At 36.7% G+C, this 13,363-nt stretch overlaps 1 long non-coding RNA gene across 1 annotated transcript; it reads left to right on the forward strand.

Annotated features, from left to right (window-relative positions):
* The first annotated feature begins 645 nt into the window (after positions 1-645).
* LOC113295657 lies at positions 646-1,162 on the forward strand. The gene is made up of 3 exons (XR_003332883.1): positions 646-809; positions 921-984; positions 1,093-1,162. It is a non-coding gene; the product is annotated as an uncharacterized LOC113295657 (long non-coding RNA).
* Positions 1,163-13,363: the final 12,201 nt, after the last annotated feature.

Consider the following 13,363-nt stretch of genomic DNA (forward strand, 5'->3'; position numbering starts at 1 on the left):
ACAAGTCACTACTCATTCTTTCTTATGGGAGTTGGTATTCATCCATGAATAATTAATTGAATTTAGAGAAAATGTAGCATCAGATCCATTTATTGCACGTATGTCTCGTCTTATGTTTGCCAAGTACAATAAGTATTGGGGTGTGTACGAGAAAATGAATCCTGTTATGTTTTTTGCTCAATTGTTGGATCCAAGAGAGAAACTAAAGGGGCTAGAATTTACTCTTAACTGTTTGTTTGAGAACAATTTGTGGGAGGTTCAAAGAATCATGAGAAAGGTGAAATTAGAATTTCAGGAACTCTTTGATGATTATAGTTCAGTGTATTCAACTCATGAGGAAGGGTCATCTAGTGTTGCTTCGGTAGTTTCCAGTTCAGTTAGCACGCCATCTCAAGGGTTGAAATCAAGAATTCAATCAAGGAAGAGACAGCATTGGGACAACCCAAGTTGTGTTGAAGAAGCAAGAACGACGGAGTTAGATAGGTACTTGACAGATGTGATGATGGATGGAAAAATGCGTGAAGTACATCAAGATGATGACTTTGACATATTGGCTTGGTGGCAGGCTAATGCAAACAGGTATAAGGTACTGGCCTACATTGCAAGAGATATATTAGCCTTGCCTGTGTCTTCAATATCCTCTGAATCAGCTTTTAGCACCGGGAAGCGCGTGCTTACTCCATGGAGAGCTTCTATGTCTACAAAGACAGTTGAGGCATTGATCTGTACACAAAGCTATTTACAAAAACCCATTGCTCTTGATCTTCTATGTGATTATGTACCTGATGATGATGGTGAAGATGCGGCAGGTACTTATTTAGATTTTTCTTCTTTTTCGTTTTCTTTAATAGTAATTACTTTTATTGTATTGACTGAAGTTTAATTATTTCTTCTTGTTTATTTTTTTTTGCCTGTTGCAGTCATAATTGAGAATTTCCTAAAAGCTTGAAGTTTATTTCTTGGCTCCTTGCTAAGAAATGGAAGGTTGGTAACTTTCTTTATCTTTCTTGCTGTCCTTGTTGAAACATAATTTGGATTCATTTCCATATCAAATTCTCATTACTACTATGTAATTTATGGAAATGAATGCAGGCTAGGATTGCAAATTGCAAGTGCAGGCTTTGCAACCATCCATTTTCGTTTGCAATGATCACATTTCATTTCTTGTCGAATTGTCGTAGACAGACTTATGGTTGTGGAAATGTTGTTTTTTACTTTTTAGCAAACTGAACTTATTTTGGATTGTTGTTTTGAATTTATGGAAATGTTGAACTTAAGTATGTATGCAACCTGAACTTATTTTGGATACATTGATCATATGGAAATGTTGTATAACTTATACTTAGTATTAATTTGTAACGTTTTCCTGGTAAAAAAACCGGTACCGGTCTTGTACCGGACCGGTACCGGCGGTACAGGTACAACACCAGGTACAAGTACAGGTACCGGTACTCAAAAAGAGGTACCGGTCAACACCAAGTACAGACACCGGTTCCATAAGAGAACCGGTCCGTACTGGAGTATGTGCAGCCCTAATAAAGAGAGAGAGACCCGCTACACAGATGGTCATAGAAAATACCATACAAAAGACCCGATACACAGCTGGTCATGACCCTAAAAACCATAACGATAATAATATTTTTCTTTTAAGACCCGCTACACAGCTGATCATTTTTTTTAGACCCGCTATACAGCTGGTTATAATTTATTTTTATTTTTTTAAATCCTAACATAAGTGCCACTCCCCCACACTTAAATATTACATTGTCCTCAATGTAATTGAGTCATCCAACGTAGAAATCAAGGTGGGAAATTATAAATTGCAAAAAAAAATAAACAAATAAAAATAAAAGATAGAGAAAAGGGAACAAATCTGATGGGTTGACTCCCACGAAGCGAAATGTATTGTTTCCCTGCTTTCAATAGCACATAATCTCAAACAAAATGAGGTTCATACCCCAAAGTAAGCTGCCAGTCATATATATAGAGTCTGAAAAGTTGGGGATCAACCCAACCAATCCGGTCAACTGAAAATATGCACCTGCAAAAACTATAATCATCCAAAGGTATATGTGAATCCATTCCCCATAAATAACAATCCTTAGTAATCAACCCATGCATTGTCAGGATATGTAAATCATTCACACAAATAGGTATAAATTTTTCAATAGCTTCTAGTTGAGGTGCACGCTCTAAATCAGGTTCTAAATCAGCGGAAATAACTTTTATGGTTGATATTGGTTCTAGTTGAGCAAAATAGGGCACACGAACATATGTTGGCTCAAATGGAGCAATAATATCATGACTCATAGACCCGTTATCATCTAAAACGGTTTCATTATCAATATCATCAAGACAAAAAAATTCTGAACTTAATGGCTTAAAGGTCATGGTCGAAACTTTCTCGACTGATGGAACTAGTCGAGACGAGAACAAAACTAGAGGTTCTAGTTTGGGTTTCCATTTATTAGTGTCTAACAACGGTGTGGAGTCTAACAAGGCATTGACTTCACAAATAACACTATCGTTATCAAAATCATACCCAAAATGAGCTAAGCAAACCTCTAATGGATCTCCCAAGTGGCTCTTGCAAATATCTTGCGAGTGCATACTTTCTTTTCGCCCGCACTTCAGACTAAAGTACCTAAAAAAAATCAAACAAAATGCGTAAAAAGAACTAAAAGAACAATAAAAATAAATTATTTACAAAAATTAAAAATAAGCTATATACAATGATATCAACTAGCGAGTATTTTGCTACCACTCCCCGGCAGCGGCGCCAAAAACTTGATAGGCTCGGAAACCTACAATAAAATACTGCAAGTGCACAGTGTCTCACTAGTAGAACAATGGCAAGTACAGGTCGTTCCTACGAGGAGTGTGAAAATACTACTTCTAACTAATACCAAGACCAAATAATCAAATAGAAAATGTTTAATGAGTTTTCAGAAATTTGAAACAAAATGAAACAATAAATAATTTTAACGAAAAAAAACAGAATGATAGAAGGTTGTTAGGATTTTCGGTTTCCACCAATTAATTATGCAAACTATACTAATCTTTAAAAATCTATTCCATGCATTTTCAAATATTGTTTCTCCGCTCTAGTTTTCTTCGCTTCATGAGTAGTGATTCTAAAGCATTACCTATCTATCCTTGCATACCACGTCTAGGGATTTAACCGAAGCACGAAATATCAATTCAAAAGCATAAATAATCAAGAAAATCACATGAACAATAAAATACCAAGCTATATGAAGAAAAACTACTAGTCATTTAAATCATTATTGAGCATGTAAATGTAGAGTTTACACAATTAAATTGGTTTCTACCCAAACCCTAACATAACTCTAGCTAGCCATGGCTTTCTCAAAAACCATAAACATCTTAAAATCAAACTTTAGCTAAAGATAAACGAAGAATCGAAAACAAAACTCCAAAATCCTTCTCCTGTTTCTCTTCCAGCTCTGTGGCCGGGCGCCCCCCCATTATATTTTGAAACAACACATAAATATAACTCACAAATGAATTCACGTTTTTCTTCTTCGTCGCCACATCACCTCCCAATAGAAGTCTGCCACATGTCATGAAAATATAAATTCACCCAATGATGTTGTGCCGCGTGTCATAATATGACGAGACATTGTAAAGTATCACCGAATCTCCACTTTCCATAGTATATGAATTTCATTTAGAAAGCATGATATTTTCTTGCATGTGCTGGGTCCCATCTTAACTGTATTTGCAAAATGACGTCAGTTGGCTTCAAATATTCCTTCAGATTCTTTATATAAATATAGCAAGAGAACTTATGTAAGGACAAGATATATTAATCTTTCCTTTTTCTTCATTTGCATGTGGTCATGGAGGTGATATTCTTCCATTCTTATGCTAACAATAATAAAGTCACTCTTGACCAATCTTAGGTGGCATTAGTGTGATGACATCGACTCGCTTCACCATTAAGTCTCACATTTTGATGTTTATTCGTTGGATGATCGAATTCACTTGTACTTTCTGCAAAAGCACTAAAATAGTGTCATTAGTCAAAATATTGAGTCCTAGCTAATATAAATATGGGTATAAAATGTAGCACTTTCGTGCTTATCAACACCCCCACACTTATATTTTGCTAGTCCTCGAGCAAAACAAAGAATTGACCCGCTACACAGCTGGTCATATGAATATAGAGACCTGCTACACAGCTGGTCATATCATTTTTTTCTTGTTTTTTTTAGACCCGATACACAGCTGGTCAAATAATAAGATAAAGAGAGAGAGACCCGCTACACAGCTGGTCATAGAAAATACCATACAAAAGACCCGCTACACAGCTGGTCATGACCCTAAAAACCATAACGATAATAATATTTTTCTTTTAAGACCCGCTACACAACTGATCATTTTTTTTAGACCTGCTACACAGCTGGTCATAATTTATTTTTATTTTTTTAAATCCTAACCAAAGTGCCACTCCCCCACACTTAAATATTACGTTGTCCTCAATGTAATTGAGTCATCCAACGTAGAAATCAAGGTGGGAAATTATAAATTGTAAAAAAAAAAATAAACAAATAAAAATAAAAGATAGAGAAAAAGGAACAAATCTGATGGGTTGACTCCCATGAAGCGAAATGTATTGTTTCCCTGCTTTCAATAGCACATGATCTCAAACAAAATGAGGTTGATACCCCAAAGTAAGCTGCCAATCATATATATAGAGTCTGAAAAGTTGGGGATCAACCCAACCAATCCGGTCAACTGAAAATATGCACCTGCAAAAACTATAATCATCCAAAGATATATGTGAATCCATTCCCCATAAATAACAATCCTTGGTAATCAATCCATTTTTTGTCAGGATATGTAAATCATTCACACAAATAGGTATAAATTTTTCAATAGATTCTAGTTGAGGTGCACGCCCTAAATCAGGTTCTAAATCAGCGGAAATAACTTTTATGGTTGATATTGGTTCCAGTTGAGCAAAATAGGGCACACGAACATATGTTGGCTCAAATGGAGCAATAATATCATGACTCATAGACCCGTTATCATCTAAAACGGTTTCATTATCAATATCATCAAGACAAAAAAATTCTGAACTTAATGGCTTAAAGGTCATGGTCGAAACTTTCTCGACTGATGGAACTAGTCGAGAAGAGAACAAAACTAGAGTTTCTAGTTTGGGTTTCCATTTATTAGTGTCTAACAACGGTGTGGAGTCTAACAAGGCATTGAATTCACAAATAACACTATCGTTATCAAAATCATACCCAAAATGAGCTAAGCAAACCTCTAATGGATCTCCCAAGTGGCTCTTGCAAATATCTTGCGAGTGCATACTTTCTTTTCGCCCGCACTTCAGACTAAAGTACCTAAAAAAAATCAAACAAACTGCGTAAAAAGAACTAAAAGAACAATAAAAATAAATTATTTACAAAAATTAAAAATAAGCTATATACAATGATATCAACTAGCGAGTATTTTGCTACCACTCCCCAGCAGCGGCGCCAAAAACATGATAGGCTCGGAAACCTACAATAAAATACTGCAAGTGCACAATGTCTCACTAGTAGAACAATGGCAAGTACAGGTCGTTCCCACGAGGAGTGTGAAAATACTACTTCTAACTAATACCAAGACCAAATAATCAAATAGAAAATGTTTAATGATTTTTCAGAAATTTGAAACAAAATGAAACAATAAATAATTTTAACGAAAAAAAACAGAATGATAGAAGGTTGTTAGGATTTTCGGTTTCCACCAATTAATTATGCAAACTATACTAATCTTTAAAAATCTATTCCATGCATTTTCATATATTGTTTCTCCGCTCTAGTTTTCTTCGCTTCATGAGTAGTGATTCTAAAGCATTACCTATCTATCCTTGCATACCACGTCTAGGGATTTAACCGAAGCACGAAATATCAATTCAAAAGCATAAATAATCAAGAAAATCACATGAACAATAAAATACCAAGATATATGAAGAAAAATTACTAGTCATTTAAATCATTATTGAGCATGTAAATGTAGAGTTTACACAATTAAATTGGTTTCTACCCAAACCCTAACATAACTCTAGCTATCCATGGCTTTCTCAAAAACCATAAACATATTAAAATCAAACTTTAGCTAAAGATAAACGAAGAATCGAAAACAAAACTCCAAAATCCTTCTCCTGTTTCTCTTCCAACTCTGTGGACAGGCGCCCCCCAGTATATTTTGAAACAACACATAAATATAACTCACAAATGAATTCACGTTTGTCTTCTTCGTAGCCACATCACCTCCCAATAGAAGTCTTCCACATGTCATGAAAATATAAATTCACCCAATGATGTTGTGCCGCGTGTCATAATATGACGAGACATTGTAAAGTATCACCGAATCTCCACTTTCCATAGTATATGAATTTCATTTAGAAAGCATGATATTTTCTTGCATGTGTTGGGTCCCATCTTAACTGTATTTGCAAAATGACGTCATTTGGCTTCAAATATTCCTTCAGATTCTTTATATAAATATAGCAAGAGAACTTATGTAAGGACAAGATATATTAATCTTTCCTTTTTCTTCATTTGCATGTGGTCATGGAGGTGATATTCTTCTATTCTTATGCTAACAATAATAAAGTCACTCTTGACCAATCTTAGGTGGCATTAGTGTGCTGACATCGACTCGCTTTACCATTAAGTCTCACATTTTGATGTTTATTCGCTGGATGATCGAATTCACTTGTACTTTATGCAAAAGCACTAAAATAGTGTTGTTAGTCAAAATATTGAGTCCTAGCTAATATAAATATGGGTATAAAATGTAGCACTATCGTGCTTATCAGTACTTTGTACCGACTACTCTCTTACTGTTAATCATAGCCACATGATTTAGTTTTTGTTACAGCTGTTACAGTCTGTCATTAACCGCCTGTAATATCAGTCACCTCCTGTAAATTTTGTTTTGTAGTTGAGTATGTGCGTCTATATAAGACTCAGTCATGTTCTATTATAAAGTTAACATTCATTGAATACAAACACAGTTCTTACATGGTATCAGATACCAAAAAGGGAACTTCAACTTATCTCTGATCCTCACCTGTAACAACCTTCAAATCACCATTAAACCTGCAACTTAACTCTAAAAATGGTGAGAACCACTCAACGAAACCGCATCATCTTCCGCTGTCAACAACAACACACTAAACATCAACAATTCACAGATGTTTCCACCATTATCATCACCACAACCTCAACAACCACCTTCTTTACCTTCTTCTTCTTCATCTCAACCACCACCACCACCACCATCTGCAACTCAACAATCATCGCGCCTTTTACTACACCACAACAACAACATCTTCATCACACACCAATACAGATTCCACAACATACATTACCTTCTCAAAATCTTCATCGTTTTTACTTCCCTCAATTTCAAACACAACAACCTCAAATACAACCACAACAACCTCCATTACAGTCTTCCTTTTACAATCAGTTTGTTTTTCAGCCAAGATTTACAATTCCTTTTCAAAACATAAATAATTTTGTTTCTGATAAATTAGATGGCTCAAATTATCTTGTATGGAAAGATCATATTTCTTCCATTCTTATCTGTACAAACCTTTATGGTTTTGTTGATGGAATTGTTCCACCTGAATCTCCTATGGTGATGATCAACAACACTCAAACACCAAATCCAAACTATCTTGAGTGGTTACAAGTTGATAAATTTGTTGGATCTTGCATTAACGCTGCAGTAGCTAGATCGTTCTCTTCTGAATTGCTTGGTAAACACACAGCCAGAGAAAAATGGATGCATTTGGAGAAACTTTTCAGTGATCAATTTCTTACTCGTAAGTCTTTGTTGATATCTCAACTTCACTCAATCAAGAAAGGCTCGTCAAAAATTTATGATTTCCTTCATCAAATCAAGACAATTTCAGATTCTTTAGTTGGTGAACCAGTGCAAGACTCTGATCTGGTAATGTATACTATTAATGGTCTAGGTCGAGAGTTTATTCACTTTTTTGTTAGTGTTCAAAACCGAAAGCCTTCGTTATCTTTCTCTGAACTTCGATCTCGTCTTCTTAGTCATGAGCAATTCTTGAAAGAACAAGATTCAGATTCCTTCTCTACACTAATTTCAGATCCAACAAACTCTGCTTTCTTTGTGAAGAAACAGCCTTCTCCTTATACTTCTAATTTTCGAAAACCTACACCTTTATTTTCATCACATGTATCACCTTCATCATCATCGTCTCCATCTTCTACACCAACTTGTCCTCCTGGTTTTCGAAAAACTGTGTTTAATCCTGCTCAAAAGCAAGTTATCGATTATGGATCCATTCCTTGTCAAATATGTCATAAACAAGGTCATCAAGGTAATCGGTGTAGATTTCGATATGCTCCTTCAAGAAACAGTTTAGCTCCTCCTTAGAAGGCTTTTCTTGGACTTGATCTTAATGCAGGGAGTGATACTTCTTCTCCCTGGTTTTCTAATGAGTTTGATTATAATGGCCAATCTCCTAATGATACTGCTTATGAGAGTGGAGGCTATTGGAGTCATACTCACTCAGGACCAGTTTGGATACCTGATTCAGGAGCTTCTACTCACATGACAAATGATGCTTCAATTTTACAGAATACTTCTGCTCATTCTGGCACTGAACAAGTTATGGTTGGAGATGGTAAGTTACTTCCTATATCTTTAGTAGGTTCTTCAACTTTATCTACTCCATCTAAGCAGTTTAATCCATATAAAGTACTTTATGTTCCTCATTTGCAACACAATTTAATGTATGTTGCTCAATTTACTAAGGAAAATAACTGTGTTTTCTTGTTCTATCCTTGGGGATATGAAATAAATTCATTGAGGATCAACCTTATTCTTGCTAGAGGGAGGATGCAGCATGGCCTATATCCCATAATATCTGGAAAATCTACTTCAAATACTACTACTCAACAACCAACTGTTTCTCCTCATAGTACTGCCTTTATTACTTTAGCAGCTTCTTCAACTTTGTGGCATTCAAGACTAGGCCATCCTGCTCAGAAGATTCTCCATAAGCTTGACACCAGTACTGCTATCAAACTATCTACAAAATGTACTTATATTCGTGGATCTTGTCAGTTAGCTAAGAATAAATGTTTGCCTTTTCATGACACTGGTAATAATTCTAGTCTACCTTTTCTATTGGTTCACTGTGATATTTGGGGCCCTGCTCCTGTACAATCTCATCTGGATACAAGTATTATATTCTGTTTGTTGATGATTGTACAAAATTTTCATGGATTTATCCAATGAAGAATAAATCAGACAGTGTTCATTGCTTTAAGTTGTTCAAGTCTCTTATTGAGAATCTGTTTACTGTTAAGATAAAACACTTTCAGTGTGATGGTGCTCTTGAGCTTGTTAAAGGACCATTTAAATATTTTCTTGATTCTAGTGGTATTGCCTTAAGAATTTCATGTCCTTATCTTCATCAACAAAATGGTTCAGCAGAGAGGAAACATAGACATGTCACAGAGATGGGGAATACTTTATCTTTTCATGCTTCTCTTCCAACGAAGTTTTGGTTTGATTCTTTTTTAACAGCTGTGTTTCTTATCAACATACTTCCCAGTAAGCTCCTTGATTTTAAATCTCCTTATGAAATGCTATACAAGTGTAGACCAGATTATTCTCTTCTCAGAGTGTATGGGTGTTTATGTTATCCAAACTTGGCAGCTTATAGGAAAGATAAGCTCAGCCCAAAATCAGCTACCTGTGTGTTTCTGGGATACAGTATTCATCATAAGGGGTACAGATGTATAGACTTGCACATTCATAGGATATATGTCACTACTCATGTTGTTTTTGATGAAACTAAGTTTCCATTTGCTGAGTCAACTGCTACTGTTGTTTCCATATCAACTGAGTCAACTGGTATTGTTGATCCCACCACAGCTGAGTCAACTACTACTGTTGATCCCACCACAGCTGAGTCAACTGCTACTGTTGCTTCCATATCAGATGAGTCAAGTACCATTGTTGATCCTACCACAGCTGAGTCAACTGGTACTGTTGATCCTACCACAGCTGAGTCAACTGGTACTGTTGATACTACCTTACCTGAATTATCTAACATCATTGCTTCTGTTCCAGCTCCTTCAGGAATGCATACAAGATCTAAGTCAGGTATTCATGTTCTTAAACCTCTTTCTAAGGATTTTGTAGAAAATAGTACACCGAAACATCTTGTCTCTGTTGCACTTGCTACTTTACTTCAATCACCTTCTGAACCCAAAACTTTTAAAGAAGCAAGTAAGTTACCAGTTTGGGTTAATGCCATGAAGAATGAATATACTGCTCTCCATGAGAATGACACTTTTATTCATGTTCCATATCATCCCTCTATGAATGTACTTGGCTGTAAATGGGTTTATAAGACAAAATTACATGCTGATGGTACCAAGATAAACACAAAGCTAGATTAGTTGCTAAGGGCTATCATCAAGTGGATGGTATTGACTTTGATGAGACTTTTATCCCTGTAGTTAAAGCAACTACAATTAGATGTGTTTTGAGCTTAGCAATCTCAAATAAGTGGAGCATGAGACAATTGGATGTAAGCAATACCTTTTTACATGGGCATTTAAAAGAAAAAGTTTATATGGAGCAACCTCCTGGTTTTGTTGATCCAGATCATCCTACTCATGTATGTGAACTTAAGAAATCCTTGTATGGACTTAAACAGCCTCCTAGGGCCTGGTATGACAGATTCAATGGGTATCTTATTAAAAGTGGTTTCAAGAACTCTAGTTGTGATAGTTCCATGTTCATTTATCACAAGAATTCTGAGAGGATGATTCTCCTAGTCTATGTTGATGATATTATTCTTTTTGGTACTTCAGATTCTCTACTTACTTCCTTTATTACTTCCTTGAAGTCAGAGTTTGCAATGAAAGATCTTGGTCCTCTATACTATTTTTTGGGTATTGAAGCTGTTTTTGACTCTTCAGCTAACAAAATGCTTCTTACTCAAAATAAGTATTCCTTGGATTTACTTCGAAAACATGATATGCTTGGGTGTAAACCTTGCAAAACGCCAGTTGGTTCAGGTCCAAGGGTGTCTGCTTTTGATGGAACTCTATTGTCAGATGCTGCTTCTTACAGAAGCTTAGTGGGTGGTCTTCAATATTTAACTCTCACCAGGCCTGAAATTAGTTTTGCAGCTAACTATGTGAGCCAATTCATGCACAGGCCTACTGATATTCATCTACAGCTGGCCAAAAGAATTTTCCGATATATTAAAGGTTCTTTAGGTCAAGGCATTACTTTACAAGATGGAGATTGTTCCACTCTCACTGCTTATTGTGACAGTGACTGGGCTGGATGTCCTGATACACGCAAATCTACATCAGGTTATTGTGTGTTTGTGGGTGGAAACTTAGTGTCCTTGTTTTCGATGAAACAACACACAATCTCTCGCTCTTCCACAGAAGCTGAGTACAGAGGTCTTGCAAATGCAGCTGCTGAAATATTGTGGCTTTCTTACTTATTTGAAGAACTATCCGTCTACTTATCTCTCACTTGTCGTTTATACTGTGACAATCTTGGTGCAGGCAGTCTCACTGCAAACCCAATTTTCTATGCCCGCACAAAGCATATTGAAGTAGACTACCATATGATTCGTGATCTGGTTAGTTCTGGTTTTCTGCAGGTTTCCTATATTCATACTCTCAGTCAGATCGCAGATTTATTTACCAAAGGATTTTCAAAGTCACAGTTTAGCTTATTGAAGGGAAAACTGATGCCTGCTGTACGTGCATCTGTTTGAGGGGGGATGTTAGACTGAGTCAAGCATCCGTACTCTGTACGGACTACTCTCTTACTGTTAATCATAGCCACATGATTTAGTTTTTGTTACAGCTGTTACAGTCTGTCATTCACCGCCTGTAATATCAGTCACCTCCCGTAAAAAAAATTTTGTAGTTGAGTCTGTGCGTCTATATAAGACTCAGTCATGTTCTATTGTAAATTTAACATCATTGAATACAAACACAGTTCTTACAAAGAGTGATTTGTTGTGCTGTTTCAATGGGTTACAGTGGACGTTCTTGAAGGGGTTTAGAGCTTCAATTAGAGACTGTCATGAGTTTGTTGTTGGTGTTATCTCAGTGGAGTTGGTACTGCAGCTGTAGAAATCAATTGAGAGATCTTTGTTGGTGAGATGTTGCTGCTTGGTTGGAATCGATGAAGACAACTGAAGCTGGTGGTCCTGAGTTGGAGACTTACAAGGGCTGTGATTTCTGAGAGTAATTTGGGATTAGAAGATCTGAAGCTTCAGATATGGGTCTTGAGAAATTGGTGTTGGTAGTTTCATTTAAGAAAGAACAACACAGGTTATGAGTTGCTGCTGTCGTGATCTGCAGGGGTTGAACTGCAAGAATGATTGCAGTCTCAGGTGGTGCTGTGTATGCCAGAATTACAGGGAAGTTGGTTTGGCTGCTGCTGGGAAGTTTAGGCAGGATAATGGAGATGGCTGGAGTTGAAGCAATGGCTTGAGATGGTTGCACTGGCAAGTGCCAGGGTGCTGTTGCAGGTGGATGTACTTGCTCAGAAGGGGATTGAGGTGCTGGTGAAGATGCAGGAAATGGAGTTGTGTTATTGCTGCAGTTTCAACAGGTATTGCAGGTTGGGTTCAATGCATTGCAGGTGATGTGTAAGGATGTTGAGTTGGTTTGGCTTCTGATGCTGTAGTGCAAGAATATGCCCTGCAAAGTTAAAGTGTTGTTGCCATGGATTTTTGTGAGCTTGAGTAGGTAATAATAGCGCAGTTGAACAACAAATGAGGCTGTAGTTGCTGCCATTGAGAATTGCGGTTGGATATGGAACTGGTGGAAAGAGTGTCCACTGGAATTGAATGGTCTGTGAATGCATGAATGTTTTGTGTATGAAATTCGTTACAGGGATGGAGTTTATGCTACAGGAAATGTGAAGTTGCAGTGAGGCCATGGAAGATTACAAGTCTGAATTGAGTTCAATGACAGGTAGAGAAGCTGAAATGGTGGTGATGAACTGTGTGTATGAGCTGAATCGATGAGATATTGGAGTAATGTGCAGCAGTAGATAAATGAGTGCCAGGATTTGGTGTCAGATAACCTTGGTGTCGATATTGAGGTGTAGCGCAGGTTTGAACACAAGAGAATGAGTTAGAGTTGGCCGATGGGGTTTGCAGCTGTTGTTGTTGCTATTGATACAGGAATCGGTGGTTTCATTGAGGTGGTGGTTATGAAGTGCATCTGAGAGAGTGAAGATATGAGTTGAGTTGAGATGGGAACTGACATGGAAGAAGAAATGTTGCTGTTGCAGTTAA

This window comes from Papaver somniferum, chromosome 7 (assembly GCF_003573695.1).
Source record: "Papaver somniferum cultivar HN1 chromosome 7, ASM357369v1, whole genome shotgun sequence".
Taxonomy (NCBI): domain Eukaryota; kingdom Viridiplantae; phylum Streptophyta; class Magnoliopsida; order Ranunculales; family Papaveraceae; genus Papaver; species Papaver somniferum.